Source organism: Camelus ferus, chromosome 7 (assembly GCF_009834535.1).
Source record: "Camelus ferus isolate YT-003-E chromosome 7, BCGSAC_Cfer_1.0, whole genome shotgun sequence".
NCBI classification, from domain to species: Eukaryota; Metazoa; Chordata; class Mammalia; order Artiodactyla; family Camelidae; genus Camelus; species Camelus ferus.
Window position 1 is genome coordinate 38,579,232 of NC_045702.1, and position 19,635 is coordinate 38,598,866.

General features: G+C 43.9%; 1 protein-coding gene across 6 annotated transcripts in view; it reads right to left on the bottom strand.

Moving 5' to 3' along the window:
• BBS9 (Bardet-Biedl syndrome 9) overlaps nucleotides 1–19,635 on the bottom strand; it is a 622,708-nt gene that overhangs the window by 75,114 nt on the left and 527,959 nt on the right. For 5 of the 6 annotated variants that reach the window (XR_004321417.1, XR_004321414.1, XR_004321412.1 and 2 more), the window contains one exon: nucleotides 17,181–17,292. The gene's annotated coding sequence lies outside the window, so the exon portion shown is untranslated. Of the gene's footprint in view, nucleotides 1–1,731; nucleotides 1,874–17,180; nucleotides 17,293–19,635 lie in introns of those variants that run through there. The other variant, XR_004321415.1, reaches the window with a different exon arrangement.

The following is a 19,635-nucleotide window of genomic DNA, read 5'->3' on the forward strand; positions in this document are numbered from 1 at the left end:
ATATTGTTTCATCATAACAGCCCAATGAAATTTTCCATTTTACAGATAAGGAGATCGAGGCTCAAAGAGGGACCAAAAGTCATGCCACTAGTTAAGTGGAAAATCTAGGATTACACCCAAGTTTGTCTGACTTCCAAACCAGTGCATCCAAGCATCAGGGGTCACCAGCCACACACATTTGGAGAAAGATACCAATTAATCTACTGGGCCCATTAACAAGCCAGTCTTTCATTAATGACAGATGGCATTGATGGTGAAGGGATCTTTATTCTTTCCCTTACTGGGTCCTCCCTACCCACATAGCGCAGTTACCCTCAGGCATGTTTCTACAAGGCAATTTGAGGTTTCAGTGTCCCATAATGTCAAGCTGCCAAGCTGGAAAGGAAAGCCAGTTTTAACAATGCATCTCATTTTTCACCTAATTAGTACCAACATACTTAGGGATGTTAAGGGTGAAGTCTGACTTGTCAGCTGCTGGCAAATACAAGACCCATCAGTGTAAATCTCATCCCGGATGGGGGACCTGGGTATTTCCCCAGTTGAAGATTATTGTTCTTGGCTGGGTGATTGACAAAACATCGTCCCTTCTCTTCTGTGTCTATGGTTCTGGGAGAGTCTGGCACTGCCTTGAGCAAGTCTCACCTCCCCTCCCTCCAGCACAGGAATTTCTGGTGATTCTTTACACCTAGGAAGCCTGGCTCTGGGGAGTGAAGCCACAGGGCCATGCCTTCTTTTGCCCAGGAATAGAAGCTGCATTATGTCAACTGTCCCAGACTATGGATTCTCCCTCCTCTCTATTTACAAAATGGAAACAGATGAATTCAATCAAACATAAGCCCCCCGAATTATGGCTTCCTTTATACCTTGTGGTAAAGGAGTTTATACATAATTGGCACATGATTTTCTCCAGTGGTTTCAAGTTGTTCCCAGTTGTAAAAAGGAACCTTTCAGTTTGGGAACGAGATGGTTTTGTTTCAAACCAATCCATCATGCCTTCCAAAGGCAAAGCGGGTGGGTCGGCTGAGTGAAACCAGGAAAGTAGCGGGCAGGTCATGGCCTCAGCTGCTCTAATTGGGTAAATGGAGGCAGGCGGTGAAGCAGGGAGATGAGAGGCACAAACTTCCTTTGAGCAGTTGTGGTGGTTCTGGGGAATGAGGCCCTCTGTCATAGTGGGGTTGGAAAGCCACTGACTCCCCTGCATTTAGCACTGCCGTCTCTGTTACTAGACCACAGGATAGAAAGGTAAGTCCTCCCCCTGTTCAGGTCAAGGTCAGCCAACACCCAAAGCCTTCATCTTCTACAGACTCTGCAGATCAAAAACCCTCTGCCTGCAAGAGCCAATGTACATAACTGGCCGGCACCAAAAAGCAACACAGTCACCGTTCAGTTACATTTACCCAAATCTTTAATGAACGTCAACATAGAAAACAAGGAAAGACCATTTTACTTGGCTTTAAAAAGCTGGGTTTGGAGCCTGAGAGATTTTCTTAAATTACTATTAACAAAGTCAACAGGTTAATACGCTTTCAAGGCTTCATCCAGATGGGGCACCTGGGTAATGATCCTGGTGCATTAAGGTAAACAAAAGTGCAATTGTGCTCACCCCAGGATCAGAAAGCATCTTAAAAGCTCTTTCATATTTCTTTTCCACAGTTTAGCAAGCCCAAAAGGGAAATGTCCAATGCTGTTAGAGAAGATTGCTTACATGTTGTGGAAAAACAGGTCACTCCAGGTCCTCAAGGCATTCAAGATTCATTTAGGAATTTTTACCAAGATGGTAGGCCTCAGTGGGCCAGCCTGCATGCTCTCCAGGGAGATGATGGATACAAATTTCAGACGATAACATCTCCCACAACCTGGTATTGATTTCCATCTGGGGACAAAGAGGATTTAGTTATCAAGAAACTCTAGATTGATTGTGAACTAGCAGTCTTCAAAGTTCAGGAAGCCCAAATATGACACTGTGGGTTGCTGCACTGAGCTTGGCTCCTCTTTGATCCTCCTCCTAGATAAGCAGGAGCTGGGAGCTCTGGTCCACAGAGGAAAGTGACCTAGCAGGAGCCTGTGGCCAAGTGTTCATTGGATGGTAGAAGCCAAAAGTCCCAGGAGAACCCTGGGAATATCACCTAAATCAAAGCCTAGACCATCAAGCCAACTGGGGCCCAGTGGAGAGGGACCACTGGAGGCGCAGCAATCATTTGGAGACTGTGAGACAGCCCCAGAGAAGGAGTCTTGTGACCACTGTTTATAAGACCTGTGGTATGCAGCCTCTAAGAGGGCCCTCCTGATCCTTGCCTCCCAGTATTACAGCCTTGTGCAATCCCATCCCCATGATTGTGGACTGGACCTAGTGACTAGCTTCTAAACAACAGAATATGGCAAAAAGGATGGCATGCTATTTCCCAGATGACATTACTAACAACAGCAACAACAACAAAACCCAGGGCTGGACAGAAGTAAGAGAAGTAAAGGCAAATTTTATTCAGGAACTATTGCAGTAAGGGAAGAGAGGCCTCAGTTATAGAACTGGGCTCGATTCTGAATACAAGAAGGACAAGTGGGTATATATCGCCAAGGAGCAGGGAGAGGGGTCAGTGGATGAAAAATGACTAAGGAAACATAAGGATGAGGAGGATCTGGCTAACCTGGCCCAGAAGAATTTTTGCTATAGTCAGGCCAGGGTGACAAGATATGGAGGGTTGGGGATGAGGAATTTAGTCAGATATCAATGGTGGGCAGATACCAAGGGGATTCCAGCTAAAGTGACTCAGCAGGATTCTCGCTAAACTTGAAACAAGCAGACCAAGGACAGAGCCCAAGGTGGGGTCCTCAAGGGCTTACAGGAGCCTGACTGGAGTTAGATCAAGGAGAGAGTCTTGGTCTCTCCTTGGTTTCCAAAGGGAGGTGGCTTCTGTCCTGCATCCCCTTCTTGTTCTGATGCAATTCAGCTGCCAGGTCATGAACTGCCCTATGGAGAGGCCCAATGACATGGAGCTGAAAAAGGCCTTTAGCTGGCAGGAAGCAAAGACCTGGAGCTCTTAGTCCAATGGGCTTCGAGGAACTGAATTCTGCCAACATCATACGAGTGAGCTCGGGAGTGAGCCCTCTCTCTCCTTCAGATGAGAACACAGTCCCAGTTGACACCATGACTGTAAACTTGTGAAAGATCTTGACACAGGGACACCCAGCTAATCCACACCTGACCTACAGAATCTGTGAGATAATCAATGTGTACTCTTTTAAGCTGCTACATTTGAAGGATAGTTTATTACACAGTAATAGAAAACTAATACAAGGCCTCTGTGGTCCCAGGTGGGTTAGGGAGTAATTGAAGGTACTGAAGGCCCTAGGACTTGATCCTCAGAGCATCTGGGCATCCAGGGGTCTCCCTCAGTGGTCAGGTGCTTCCTTCATTTGATGTGGAATGAATGAGTAAGAGTTCTGCTGGGATTCACCATCATCAGGTCACACTGCCAACCACAACAGCCACAGCAATTATGGACAACAGTATAAGGCAAAGGAACAGAAAGGATAAACTACCACGGTATTCTCTCCAGATAAGTTTTATGACTGAACAAACAGAATCCTTGTTCAGGATAAAAACAACCAAATGGAAGAAACTTTTAGGGTTTACAAAGTGTTTTATATCTGTGATGGCATCTCACCGTCACAAATGCCCTCCAAGTTTCTTCTTGGACCTTGAGGGACCATGGGAAGGCTGGGTAGAGGAGCACACTTCCCCACATTCCCAAGTCAGAAAGATGGTCCTCCTCTATCTGAGAAGGAAACTAGTCTCGTTGACCAAGCACAGAGCTTCAGGTGAGGGCCGCCTGCCTAGCTAGCTAGATGGGTGGCATCAATCTCTGCCAAGACAGAGGGAGGAATGCTGCAGAGAGATCAGCCTCACACCCACACCCCAGAGCAGAGGCTAGCTCCAATTCTGCAGATGAGGACATTCAGATTTGCAGAGCTGGTCCCAGGTAGCAGAGCCAGGGCGTGGGACGTGTAGAAACTGGGACCAGATCCTTCCTCATACCCTGTGGCTTTTCTGTATTCTAAGTTGAGCTGTTGACTATTTAGCATGCAAATCCAGGTTAAGACCTCTTCCCAGGTTGCACTAGCAATTTTCTCCAAGCCTCAGCAGGGAACAAATGAACAAGGAGGCTATGAGAGCATTAGCAATGGGGCTTCTGCATTTAGAATTATCTCACACCCTTTGATATAAAAGATCAAAATGAATGGGCATGCCCCTCATTTCCAATCCATGCTCTAGCTGAAGTATGTTTTCTATTCCTTAGTTCCAATCAACCCCCAATCATGATTTGCCCTCCTAAATATGGTGTGAATCTGTTTCTTGCCTCCATCACTGTTCGCACTGCCTTAGTACAGGTGACACATCTCACTTCTCACATCTTCTTACTGCTCACTGCTTCATAATCAGTCTCCTCATCTCAGGCTTTGTGCCTTGTCCACAGAGGGAACTTAAAACTCAGATCTGACCCTATCGCTTTCTTCTTTCAAACCTCACAATGTCCCCCCATAGATTCCAGATGGCTCTCATTTCTTAAATAGCAGAAAGGTCTTCCATGGATGGCCTGATTGCCATCCCTCTCAGCAGCCTCAGCTCTTACTCACCCACTTCCTGTCCCCCAGTTTATGTTTCAGCCACTGCTGGAATGGCTTGTTTTCTTACACAGATCATGCTGCCTCACGCTGTAGACCTTTGCTAGCACCATTCCCTCCATGTGAACTGCCCTTTTCCTTGTATACACTTGTCTTTAAGACCCAGGCATCCCATCCTGCTCCTCCCCCATCCCTCCTTCTCTTCTCCAATACAGTCACTCTTTCCTCGGTACTACCATTGTACTCTGGGCATCTCTCCACCATCATTTGACATCATATTATAGCATCGTTATCCATGTGTGTACCCGCCTCTTACACCAGCTTGGGATAGTAGATGTGAATGAAGCACACACGAGAACAGAAGGCTGAGTGAGGCTTGCTGTCTGCGCCCTAGTGGCCAGAAGAGGGCTCATACTCAAGGTGAAAAGTAAGGCAAAAGGGAAAAAGGCAAGCAAAGGAGCAGGTTCACACGGTCACCTCGTGTGGATACAGATTCAGGCTTGCTTGCTCGCTCTCTCTTCAGAGCAAGATGGTCATGCAACCATACCAAGTGACAAAAAAAAAAATCCTCTTCCTGGATTCAAATCAAATCATCATGAATAACTGAAAAATTGTGCTGAACACTGGAATTTGACACAACATTGTAAAATGATTATAAATCAATAAAAAATGTTAAAAAAAAAATCATCTGTGAAGGAGTTTCAGGCAGATGTGGGAGAACACCAGGTTGGCAGCAGCAGAGATATGGGTGTTCCTGAGAACATTAATGTCACCAAATGCTCCCTCGAAAAGCATTTGAGGGACAAATGGCATTGTGAGGTTCTTAATATTACGATCCCTTTTTGGAAAAAAAAAAAAGGCATTTGCAGGTCGCAAATCCTGTGTGGTGGTATACTATAAAGCTCTGAGAAGTCCTGTGCTTTTAAAAAGTACATCAGGATCTTTGACCTCATATTCCCAAAACGCATTTGCTCATGGCCCATCCCTCCCCGTGTCTCTTTCCACACTTCATCCACGGTATTCCCATTTTAAGTGCACTTCAGGAAATGTTATTTTAATGGAAGCCTGTTTAAGTTACAGAATCAAGCAGACCTCAGTTTGCATAGGTGCCAATTACATTCTAGCAATGTGGGCAACTCATTCAAATTCTCTGAACCTGGGTTTCCTCACCTCTGCAAAAATGGACAATAATATCGACCTTGTAGGTTGCTGTGAGGATTAAAAGAGATGCCTTGCGTTAACTACCTGGCACTCATTAAGTACTTAACAGTCACTAATTCCCTTTTGTTCCCCAGAATTGCTTTATTTTTACCCTAGAGCCCAGTCTATATGGCCTGAAAACCTCTAGCAACAAAATAAATGCCAGCTGCATGGTTACTTGCTTTCTTGGATGCTTTCTTGGACAACAAACACACCAAGCTTTACTGATTTTTTTTTTTTTTTTTTTACTAAATCAACCAAAAACAATACCTACTGGAGGCAAACCAGCAAGCCATTCTTTTCAAACGGACTAATCACTATTTCCAAATAATGACTCCTTTTGTGCCATGGATATCAGAAGACCATGACACAGACAATAAAGCAGAATGTTCTGGCGCCTGGGAGACGCTCAGTTATAAATTAGCCCCCCAACTAGAGGACTGGAGCCACCAGGGTACTATTCAGAACACACAGCAGACACAACCTTCGTTTTGTTTCTCTTCCTTTGAATAAAAATGTGTCTGATGCTTCACCTACAACGAAAATATTCTACAAGTTGTAAAAAACAAAAGTAATAACACACTCCATAGGCATGCATAACCATGAGATAATTGTGCTTCTCAGTTCATTGCTGTCACCCCCCTCCTAACCTGGGTGCTATAATGTATGCCTTGTTGTGTGGGAGTTCCCCTAAATATTATTCATAGGAGGTTTATAATAACGAAGCATTACCATAATAAATACTGGTCACAAGAGTCTTCTATCAAAGGGAAGCCTGCTAACCTCGCTCACATTTCCCTACCCATGATTCAAGATTAAATTTCACTTTTTTAATCAAAGATTCTAAATCCTAAGTACTCTAAACCTTGAAATTGATACCCTTTTTTGAAAGAAAAATGAGATAGAAACTGTCAGAAGGAGCGGTCAAAATGACATGAAGCAAATCAGATGATGTGTGTGTAAGAGGTTTTCTTTAGTTCAGCTGTCAAGAAAACACTGAAGTGTCTTATCTTCCTAAAAGCCCCAAAGCTGGTGTCCCTGGCCAGGCAAGCCAAAATTGTTTTAAGAAAAAATAAAGGCACAAAAGACTTCTTAGGAAATTCACATTTAAAATGTTACTTAAGCCCACGGGTTGGACCAGTAAGAAACAGGGAATCCAGGATGGTGGTAAAAGAAATTAAAGAAGAAATTGCTTATGCTAAAGATCAAATCCCGTTAAAAAAAAAAAAAAAAAAAAAAAACTCTAAAGAGACCGAGGTTGTTTAATTATTCTACCATATTACCCTATTAAATATTCCTCCAAGTAAATAGGTCAGGATTTAGACCTTAGAAATTTAATTATAATACACGATTTTGTTGGAGGAGCATTTGTTACAATGCGATTTGACCTTCAGCTTTGATTGAAAAGAGAGACTCCTTTTTTTAAAAAAATCCCTTTATAATGAAGTATTAGTAACTTCTCTAGAAGACTTACTGTCTGGAGGTCTCTCAGATAATTTAAAATGGATAGTGCAGCAGAGTTAAATCTCTAGTTAAGCAATATGGGAGATACTGATTATTAAAGTTGCTCTGTTCTAGAAGTTAACTGAAACCCCATTTGCCTTAACCCTTACAAAAAATATTCAGAAAGGGTTTGTACACACACACTCCCATCTTTGAAGGGTTAGAACATGACACAGTAGAATGAATGACTGGCCCCAATTCTTCACCCTCTCTTGCTCTGGCCATGTCATGGGGAAGGTGCACCTCCTCACCTGCATCAGGAAGGGTTCAATCAGAAGCAGAACCGTGGGGCAAACAGTGGATTTATTTTAGGATTAGACTCTACGTGATCTTGGGAGTGTGTAAAGCAGTCATTGTTAGGGTGATGTGCTTGCATCAGCTGTTAGGCCTGAGGTCAGCAGGGCCAGCATGTGAGAAGGAAAGCTGTATGCCAAGAGGAGAAGAGCAATGGCCAATCGGAGGTCACAAGAATGAGCTACTTCCCACATGGGTGTCCCCCTGCCTCCAAGACTCCAGTGGTTGTGCAGACCTGCAGCAGAACTGGTGCAATTCTCCCTTCACAGAGCTCACAGGGTGCAAAGAAGCTGAAGGTGATCTTGTGGGAGGCACTGGAGTTGTGGGCTGGCTGCTGCTCCACACTGACAAGGTGAGCCAGCAGGTCCTCAGCCATGATCTGTGACAGTCATAGACATGACCATAGTTTTGCTTCCACCTTCCAAATCTTGTGCAGATTTCTCTGGTGCCCAACTCTCCTCCAGAACCACGCAGGGAAGGGCATTCTGAGAAACATAGCTCCAGCTTTAGCTCAGCTACCACACTACCCTCTGACTTTGAGTTCAGCTGAGAGACTTGCTTTGGCCAATGCAAGTGCCCAGCATTGACAGCAAACCAATTTAATGTCCAGAATTTAAGAGACCTTAAGTTCCATCTGACATTTGTACCATCTTGTGCAGAACTGAGGAGATAGCAGAGCAAGCTCAGTGCAACCCCAGCCATCACAGCCCAAGGCAGAGGCCCCAGCCAAGCCCCAATGAGATGAGCTGAATCACAGCCAACCTGCAGGTGTGTGAGCAACAACACATGATTGCTGAGGTCCCTGAGTTAGGGGAAGTACCGATACAGGCCACATTCACTTTGATGATTAAGGACCCCTCTCCCTAACCATCAGTCTCATGATCCTGAACTCCCGCCATGTACCAAGGCCCTGCAAGCCACAAGCACATATCCATGCGGTGATACAGTCTCAAACGCTATAAAAGGAATCTAGCCCACTTGTCTCATTCCAAGACACTCCTCTTTTTAAAAACAGTTGGCGTGTGTGTGCATAAAGCCAACATCAAATCTCAGCTACAGCCACAACAATACAGACCCTTGAGAAATACAGTTAAAGAAATGCACAAGTCCTGTATGGAGATAAGCTTAAAATCTGATTAAAAGACGTGAGTAAATGGAGAGACATGATGTTCCTACGTAGGGAGAATCAGCATTGTCAGGAGGCCAGCCCTCCAAATTAAATTATGAATGTCACGCAACCGCATTTAAAATCCCAGTGGGTCTCTGGATGGGGAAAGCTTGGTAACATCATGAGGGAAAAGAGATGCGTGGGAATAGATGAAATACTTTTCCGAGGTAAGGAAAGCACACTCAAAGCCTGGTCGCGAGGGCTCTGCTGGCCCCGAGGATGCCATGAATCTTTGCCTTGAGGATCTGCACTTCTGCCTCTTCTCAAGAACAGACCAAGGAACCCTATGTAGAGACTCAATAGAAGCTGATGAGATAAACACACACCCACACACATACACATAAAAGTCTTTTGTGTGTTTTAGTGAATTTGTTTGAATTTCTTTTTTAGATGTGTCTTTCTATTTTTTGAGCTGCTTCTAAAGTCTGGGAGTTGAGACTTGTCCCAGGGCAAGAGAGTAAAAAGAGGCAACCCAATGGCTTCCAAAGACTTCCCTAGTCCCCCAGTTGTGCAGAAGCTGTCAGCTGCTGGGTCATGATTTACTCTCAAAACAGACTGCTGCCCATGACAGGGGTGAGAGAGTGACATGAAAAGTCTCAAGTCTTGCAGTGGATCTGAGATGGATGGAGCTAAGGTTGGTTATTAAGAGAAAGGTTTCACTGGCACTCAAAAGCCTCCTGTTTTTAACCACAAGAGCCCTCAGTATCAAGGAAATCACATGGCAGCCACTAAGACTCACCTGTGGATTTTCCTGAATGCTGGGCTATTTCTTACAAAAGTAGCATCATCTACAACCTTTTGAGTCAAAGGCTTCACCCTGGTAAGATTTCAGGAGCGAGCTCAAGCAAGTAGTAAGTTTACATTAGCCAACAAATAGTCAAGGCTGCTCAGTGAGCCAGGGCCCAGGGGAACCCAGAGAGCAATCTGATGGGGATTCTGCTCCCAAGAGGGTGGGGGCTGGAGATGGCGTTAGATCCGTGGATAACCAGCAGAGTTGAATGTGGCAGTTTAGCCAAGGAAAGGGAGAAGATTCAAGAGTAGAAAGTCCTGGCTTTAAATACATCTTATAAAAACTGTATCACTGAGAAAGTCACCTGGTCTCTCAGAGGCTCTACTTCCATCTGCAAAAGGAAGGTAATCATGGAACTTACTTGATAGACCCTGGTGGGATTCAATAAGAAAATTATGCAAAGCTCTTAACAGTGAGCCTGGTAGCACTTCGTAGCTGCTTTGCATATAAATGAATGCTGAAAACAATGTTGTTAAGTGCTGGACTGTGGACACATTCAATAGGCAGCAGGGGGTGGGGTTAGGGCCATTTATTGAGCCTGAGGAGTTGGGTTAGGATTCTTTTAGGAGGTAATGTTTGAGCTGCAGCTTCAAGAATGAATGAGGTTTGATATCCTCTTTTACATCTTCATGTAACCCTTGCTGTTTATTGTAGTTATCGCATTTCCAATTGTGGTTTTCTCTTTTCTGTAGATTCCTGCTTCTTTCCTATTTAGAGAAGACTTTTCAATATTTCTTTAGGATAGGTTTAGTATTGCTGCATTCTTATGGTTACCAAAAGGAGGAGGGGCCGGGAAGGAATAAACTGGAGTTTGAGATTTGCAGATACAAACTTCTGCATATAAAATAGAAGAACAACAAGGTCCTACTATATAGCACAAAGAACTATATTCAAAGTCTTATAGTAACCTATAGTAAAAAAGAATATGAAAAGGAATATATGTGTGTATATGTATGATTAAGACATGCTGTACACCTAGAAAGTAATACAACATTGTAAACTGACTACACTTCAATAAAAAAAATTTTTTTAAAAGAATGAATGTGATTTCAACAGCTGATGAGGAGGGAGGTTTTCTAGGATGAAGAGAGAGCTTGTGCAAAAGGGTGGTGGTAAAAGGAGTGAGGATGATCTGTGAGGGCGGGAGAGGCAGGTGAGGCCACAGAGGCAGGTGGGCCTTGGATGTGGGGTGGGTGAGGTTCAGGGACCTCATCACATAGGCAGTGATGGAAAGTTGTGAAGCAGGCAGTGCCCAGTCAGATAACAACCATGTCGGATACTACCCTTCCCTTCTAAACTTGAAACCTCCAAAACTAGAGAAAAGCAGCTGAGGAATGGCTAAGAAGTAGGCAGCCCCAGAATCCCATCGTGCATTACCCGGCAGGGTCTATGTGGCGCGTTACACTGTACCCCGTGGAATCTAATCTTCCCACCATACCCTGGCCGGGCGAGCCTGGTTGCCAGGCTGTTCCATTTTCCCAGAGCCCCGTCAGGTATAAGAAAATATTTTTCCGGTGGGAGTCTACTAAATGTCATGTCTAATTTAATCCTAAATACATTTCCACAGAAGAAGGAGTCAAATGAGTAAACCTCTCCTAACGCCCCTGATTTTTTGTTTCTCTAGCCCGTCACCCACATCTCCTTTCTGTCTCCACCCCCTCCCCAAGGGAAATAGAAGTGAACAGGGCAGGTGAGGAGGGGGACTCTACCACCTACTAATTTGTTTTCCATCCTCAGCCCTGAATTTCTTTCTCTCTGATTTGTACTGAGGCAGGACAGATGGGACAGTGCCAAGGGGAGATGAACTTATTTCTCTTGAAAGCATAAATAACCTGGTAATTGGTATCAGAATACCAAGTATATCCAGGCAAGCACGTCTGCTTCTCTTTAAATGTTTTGGTTTTCTCAGCTGCTCATTGAAGTTTTCATGGGGTAAAAGGAGGTCAGAAAGTCAGGGAGAAATTTAGTGTTGCTGTAGATCTAAGCCCTGTCCCCCTCCACCTTTGTTTTCTTCCCTGCTTTTTTTTTGTGGAGGGGGAACCTGATTTTTCTCTGATTCCAGTCTGAGTCAGAGGCTGGGAAGAGGCCTGGTTAGGGACCAGAGACCTGGGCTTAGCATTGGTTTGCCATCACATTCCCATCTGGAGCCAAACTCCGGAGGCTCACATTCCACAACTGCAGGATAAGGGAATTGAAAGGATTCTCACCAAGATCACTCCTCATTCTCACTGCAATGATTTTGAAATTCCAACTCACATTTACCTTTCATTTCTGAATCATACTCAGTTTGATTTCAAATTATTTATTGAAATCTCCTGTGTTGGATGTGTTAACATGATGCTACTCAAAGTGGGGTCACAGACCCAGCCAGTGTGCAAACGTTTGTTTACTGGTCAGGGATGAGATAAGCAGGTGAGTGGAGAGTATGCATGAGAAAATTTCTGGCACTTGACATGGCCACACTCGACGTGGCCATACCATCCAAGCATGTGACCAGTGGCCTCATTCGGTTGTGCTAGCATATGAGCTGGAAGTGGCATAGACTGCATCCAAGAGGTATGCAACAGAACCGTGTGTAAAATGGAATGGCAATAAGAAAGAAACAAACACTCCAGCCAGGTGATCAAGGTCAACTTCAACAGTCAGCAAGCATACTGAGAGTTCGTACCCTTGATGTGATGTGACGAGAATGGCACTTTACCTCTGTGGTCCTCCTGCCAATAGCCCAGAGCCCCAGTCTTATCATGAGAAAACTGTCAGAGGAATTCCAATAGTGGGACACTATGAAATATTTGACCAATACCCCTCAAAACTGTCAAGGTCATCAAAAACAAGGCAAGTCTGAGAAACTGTCACAGCTAAGGAGCTGAGACATGACAACTAAATGTCCTGTGGTGTCCTGGAGGGGATACTAGAACAGATAAAGGACATTAGGTAAAAACTAAGGAAATTAAATAACTATGGACATTAGTTAACATATTTTTTAAAAAGAAAAAGGAAAAAAATGGTCCTTACTGAAGATAATTTAAGAAAAATTGTTTTTACCATACATTAATTTATTTAATTTTCACAAAAACCCTGGGAAGGTTGGAAAGGAGGCAGTAAGGTTGCTGTTTCATGGATTTTTATTGATGAGGAAACCCACTTAGAGACATTTAGTGAATGAAAGAATAAGGTTTGAGTCCACTTCTCTTGATTTCTATTCTCTCTCTCTTGCTTTTATGTACTTACTTTTCTAAGTAGATAGATATTTATACAAATTTGAGCTATTTTTCTGATGAAAACTATGCTTAATGTAAAAAAAAATTAGAAAGTATATAGAAGAATAAACAGATTCCTTTAAAAAATCACCAGAAATTTCCCAATCTAGACCATACAGTTGTTAACCTTCAGATTCTGCCCCACACCCCCACCTTTTTTCCTGAGCACTTTCCACTACTAAGTGTGAAGGAGAGTGGGTCCTGGGCCCAGAGACAGAGAGAGACAGGGCACACGGCAGTGTGGAGAGGACCATCCAACAAGAGTCAGGAGATGGGACTTCCAGTGGGGGATGCAGCTAACCTGCTGGAAAAGGGAGGGGGAGAAAAGGAGATGCTTACAGGAGTAGCAGAACAAAGGGAAGCTTTATCTGGACCAGAGTAGCCATGATCGTTTGTACAGAAATAAGAAGGTGCTAGTTAAGATGAAGGGACTGAAAATGCTAGGGAGCAAGTGCTCGCTGGCAAACAAGGCCCTGGAAGAGGTGAGAAGGACAGGGTCAAGAGCCGTGGGGAAGAGTCCAGCACTGGAACTAGAGGTACAAAGGACACAACTCGTGTCAACTGACCTCATGTTTTTTGTTTTAAGCAAAGTAGGAGTTGAAGTTACCTTCTACTGAGGAGGGGACAGAAATATAGTCAGAGTTTGGGGTTAGATATACTAAGCTTGAAACATCTGCTGTAGGAACTAAGCCAGAGAATTCATAAGGCATTAAATAAGAGCAGTTTCTAGCACAATTTAGGCCAGGGATGTGTCATTTCTCAGCTGCGTCAGTGGAACAATGGCTACACTTGAACAAATTGTGTAAACTTGGCATTGGTGAACCTTTGACCTCATGACAGCAAACCTGAAAGGAAGCCCTGTAATCACCGATCAGTTCTCCCAAGCCTGCCACCAGCTGCTTCGTCTGCAAAGGACTGGACTCAGCTGTTCCCCACACACAGCGATGTGACTCAGCTCAAGCTGCACTTGTAACCATCATTAGCCAGGGACATGCCTGCTACCCAAGTGCAATGTGTAATCTAATGAGGGACCTGAGGTCGTGAAGAAAAGCAGAACCCAGGACAAAAAGAAAACTACACTGAGAACAGAGTACCATCTTACCCGTGGATTCCACATCCGCAGTTTCAACCAACCATGGATAGAAAATATTCAGAAGGACAAAATTCCAGAAAGTTCCAAAAAGCAAAACTTGAATTTGCTGCATGCTGGCAACTATTTACATAGCATTTACACTGTATTGGGCATTGTAAATAATCTAGAGATGATTTAAAATATATGGGAGGATGTCCGTAAGTTATATGCAAATACAATGCCATTTTATATAGGGGACTTGAGCATCTGCAGATTTTGATATCCATGAGGGTCCTGGAACCAGTCCCACACAAACACTGAGGGATGGCCGTACTTAAAAAGGTGGAGTAGAGCAGGCCCTGAGGTGCTACGGACGTGCCCTAAGGAGTTGGGAGGAGGGAATCTTCTGGTCGGTTTAGTAGACACTGCTAGTTGTCAGAATGGTATACCTTCTCCCCTTCTTAGAAACGAGCTCCAGTTTTGTTGGGGACAACAACATGCCCAGATAAAAGTACTTCCAAACCTCTTTTGTGGACGGAATGGCATGTGATGTAGCTCTAAATAAAGTATATAAGCTAAAGTTGTTGGATAAAGTTTTCAGAAAAGCTCCTCAGAATGTGAGTGTGGGAGCAGGAGACAGAAGAGCTCAGCAGTCTCCCGCCATTTCACCCTTTATCTGCCCGTTCATCCTGCCCAGAATTTGGAGAAGATGCCAGGAAAGGTGGGAGCAACCACTGGTCCGCAGTGAAGAAAGCCCAAGAGTTCACCAAGGACAGGATCCTGACACCCCTGAGCTGCCTCCAGACTTCCCATTATCTAAGAAAAAAGAGCCAGTAATTTGCTTATGGCTCTGCGTTGAGGTCCTTTGTTTCTCTCGGCCAAATATAACCCCTAATCCATATGATAGGTAACATTTCATTTTGATCATTAATTTAGAAACAGTGTGTGTCAGATATTTGCTTGTACTAAAGTTTCACGTAGCAAATGCCCCTTGAAAGGACCAGGCCATCCTTTGGGGGCTTGAAATCCTTTCGTAGAACTGAGTGTTTTGTTTTGGGGGTGTCCATCGTTGCTGTAAAGCGAGCTGACCTACATGCACAACATAGGGTAGGCATGAAGCAGCCTAACTGGTTTTATTAGTCTTCCTTGGGCTTTGGTCTAAAAAGGTTTCTTGCTGAGTTGATTTCACCCCCGATAACTTCCTTCACACTCCACTTCCTAATCGAAAAAGGCCCACATCAGGGGTAGAGAAACACAGACCAATCCTTTCCCACCCCTCTCCTGGGACTCCTTAGCTCTTTACTACACCACTGGGCTGGCTTAGCAAAAGCAATTTGATGTCCAGAATTTCCTGGCAGCCTTCCATGAATCTGTCTGCCTCATCAGAAAACTCCAATCAGTAAGTCTGTGGCCTAAAGGGAGTCTGATCTCACTGGTGGTGTTGCCACACTTTGTTCTTTTTCTGATATGTTTTGTATTCACAATGGTTTTGTTCTTTTTTAGTCCTGAAAGCTGACATGATTTTGGAAAGTGAAACGTGCTTCCCTAAATTCTGGCCCACACTTTTTCAGGTGAATCTCTCCAAGTCATTAACCTTAAGGTAAATCTCCTCAGAGGAGGGCTTTTTGTATTAGATTCCAAGAGCTACCATTCCTAAAGCCTTGATTTTAAAATTGTTATTAGTTGTAATGTAACTTTTATAAACTAAACCAAATGGGGAAGGCCAATACAGAAAACCGATAAAAGCAGAGCTGCTCTGATTGAAAGGAAGGTGGGGTGAGGGGAGGGAAGAGCTGGGTGATGGGGAGGCAGCTGGTGCCCCTCCAGATTAACCATACCCTTTCCCCAAGGGGATCCCCACGAGTGGGGGTTGTCCTCCAAGGAACCCTAGGATTCCAAAGAACGCAGTTTGAAAACCACTTTGCAAGTGAGTCTAGAGCGGCAGGAAGATGTTCCATCATTGTCTTTAAGATGAGCAAACTTAAGGACACTTGTGATGAAAAGGGTCTATCTAAATACTTTCCTCAGTTTCCAAATCCTGTCACTCATTTTCAAGCCCCTCACGTTTTGTTTGGATTTGTTTTCATCAGGCTTGAAGAGCTTGTTGATTTGCCAAACCTGAACAGGCTTGAATCATGCCTACAGCTCCCTAGCATTTTCCAAGCTGCAAAGTAGTGAACCTGCTATATGGGAAAATGACCATATTACACGACCAACAAGCAGCGATCCAGAATTAGGGACTAGATTAAGGGACGCCTTCTTTAGGGTGTGGTGCTTGGGCATGCACAGTACGTATTCCCTCCCCCCCAACGCCAGATTATGTTTCCTTTATGTATTCTCAGATTTTGCTTTGCTTTTCTCCAAGCATCTGCCTTCAGTCTCAAATGGATAAAATCTCTGATCGCTTTTGTGTCCAACTCTCCTCAACATACTATAAACATTCATAAGCAGACACACTTAAAAAGACAAAAGCCCATATCCAACAGAAACTCGGTTTCCTGACCAGCAAAATGGGAAGATTAAACCTGTGTATTTCCTACCAAGTAAAATAAAGTCACATGAAAGTACTTGGCACAGTGCCCAACACATTCTAGAAATTCAACTTAAGATGTTATTTTGCTTTTGTTCTTCTTTCTATTTGCCTTCCAGGGCAACACAAGAGAACATGGATGAAAGCGCTCTGAATTATTTAGAAAACTTAGAGTTGGTGGGTTTGAGCGAGACTAGCGCTCTCGGGCTCAAGACCACTGGTAAAGCTCTGTGTTGAGTCACTACGGAGCCTCGGAGCCCAGAAGGATGAAGCTCTCACATCTTCACCCACACAAGCATTCGCTCGCTCGCTCTTTCTTTGGTTTGTGCGTCTTTGACTCACCTGTCAGGCCTGTGAGAGGGAGCTTCAACACCTGCAGTGATTAATCTGTGTTCTGCCTCTAACAATAAAGGCTTCCAGTTCATTCTTGAAAAAACTAGCTACTTAAAAATAGTTTCCTTTGACTGACAGCAGTTAAACATTAGAATGAGGAAAGTGTTTCCGGTTTCTTGTTCTGCTTCGGACCCATTTTTGACAGAGTGATAGAGACCCCAAGTGGTGTGCCATTCAGAGTGTGGCAAAGAAACCATTTCTACTCAGGCCTCATCCTGCTGTCATGAAATCCCACCACAGAGTGGTCTTTAAATTACTTTGATGGTTAGAAACTATACCGCAGTCAGATTTCAGTTTAAAAAGATGTGTGCATACACTGGCGTGTGTATATGCTTATGTGAACTCACCAGGGTTTCGGTAGCACCACGTAGAAGAAAACCCCAACTGCTGTCTGCCTTCCAACTCCATCTCGCCTTTTAACGTTTCTAAGGAAGCTTCTCATCTGCTTCTTGCCCAAACCTGGAGGTGGTAGTGGGAAGAGAATTAACATATTTTGATTCTAGTCACTTGACATTACGTTAATCTGCACAATAACCCTTAAGGTCAGGTACCATTATTGCCATTTTTAGGTGAACACACTGAGGTCAAATACTGCAAAGTTTGCCATTGGAATGAAGCTCTCAGAGAGTAGAACTGTGTTCTGTTCACTTTTCTATCCAGACCACAGTTCCTGATACGTCATGCGGACTCTCTCAAGAAGTTTCCTTCCACTCACTGTGGGGACAAGGACGATGACTAAGATTAGAAACTTGGGCCAAATTTAAGGTGGTGTACAAGCCCAGGATGAAGAGGGGGAAGGTATGGCATAGGTCTTCTCCACAGAGTGGGAGAGGGCGTTGTCTGAATTCCCATAATAGATTATGGGATTGCAAAGAAAAGTGGACCTCAGAGTAGGAGAGAAACACATAATCTTCCAGTTATAAGCTGTATCATTTTGTCATCTCTTATAAAATCTCTTTGAGCTTTTATTTTTCATCTGAAACAGAGATATCAGTATTTATCTCAGACAGTCATGAGTATTGAATGAGAGTATTAATGAGTTAAATGAGAGAACTGTGGTGGGGTGGGCATAGCTCAGTGTAGAGCACATGCTTAGCATGCACAAGGTCCTGGGTTCAGTCCCCGGTACCTCCATTTAAAAAAAATTAAAATAAGTAAATAAACCTAATTACTTCCCCCCTCCAAAATAAAATAAAAATTTAAAAGGTACTTTGAAAAAAAAATGAAAGAACTGTGGCTATTCCTGGCCCAGATCTTGGCATACAGGGGATGCTCCATAAATATTTGTTTCTTCCCTCCATTTCCCCCTATTCCAAAGCAGTCATGGACTCTCTTGATAAGGTGACAGTTTGTATTAAGTATCACCACAACCTCTAACGTTCATAATCTCAATGTTTTTATGAAATGGAACAGTATCTAGAAATGATTATTTTTAATTCAGAATAATGAAACAAGAATATGATACAGTGGAATTACTGTCTTCATTTCACGTTTTTTTCCCCCTGTAATTGAAACCATTTTCAAGTTTTATTTAGTACAAAATTAATTTCACATTTTCATCAAGGAACTCATGTGGATCCCAGGGTGATTCAGATTTTCCGATACAGAAATTCATAGCATTCATTACTGGTATTTTTCAAGACAAAAGAGTTTATGCCAGAGAAAACCATTTCAGTCCTGCTGTATGCACAAAAGAAAAGATCTTTTACATTACACGTCCAAATTCAGGCCTAACATTAATGTTTTGTAAGAGAGCTGATTAAAAAAAAAAAATCTACATGAGTTACTCAGCCCCAACTTTCTCATTTCCCAAATAAAAAACACAAATTGATTTACCTGAGAAATAAATTGATTTCCTCATGAACTGAACTCAGAAATGACACTAGGCTCTCTTGTCGAGGAGAAATGCACATTATGTCAACATGCGTGGGTAACGTTCTGGCCACTGAAATTGGGAAAGTTAGCTTCCCTGCACTTCGCCACCAGCATGGGCTCCCTGGGGGACCCCAGGGCTGTTGTGTGGAGGCTCCAGCGATACACATGGCATCAGCACTAGGACCCCTCTGGGCTGGATTCTATCCCAGGCAAAGGAGAGCAGAGGCTGTGCTTTGGGACATCAGACCCAGGCATTTTAGGGAGCACTTCCTGCTTTAGTCAGTCCCCAGAACACAATCCAAAGTCAGAAAAACCAGCCAAACAGGGGCAGGCATGAGTAGGGAGCAGTGACCAGGGAAAGACAAATGGGCGCCTTCAGGGCCACCAGCCCAGACCTGCCTGTCTCTAATGCTGAACTCCAACCACCCTCCTCCCAGGCTGGTCCCAGCCCCGCGAGCGGCTCTCAGCAATCTCCAGGATGCAGTCAGCCCTTCATTCCCTACCTAGCACTGGGGGGAATCTGACATTTGTTCCGTGCTTAACACTCTTAGTTTCTGGTCCCTCTTTATTTTTGTTTCAATTGAGGTAAAATTCACTTAAATGTAAAATCCGCTGTTTTAAAATATACAATTCAGGCACTTTTAGTAGATTCACAATGTTGTACAACTGTCACCGCTGCCTAAGTCCAGCGCCTTTTTATTACCCCCAAAGAGACCCTGTACCCATGAAGCAGTCACTCCACATTCCTCCTGCCCCCAGTCCCTGGCAACCTCTGATCTGTTTCTGTCCCTGTGGATCTGCCTGTTCTGGACGAATGGCGCCCCCATAAGCGGCACTATGCCCTTGGCCAAAACCATCAGAAATGAAGGTCAAAAGATTACCCAAGCCTTTTTAAGATGTCAAAGTGTCATCAGCAAAATGGTAAAT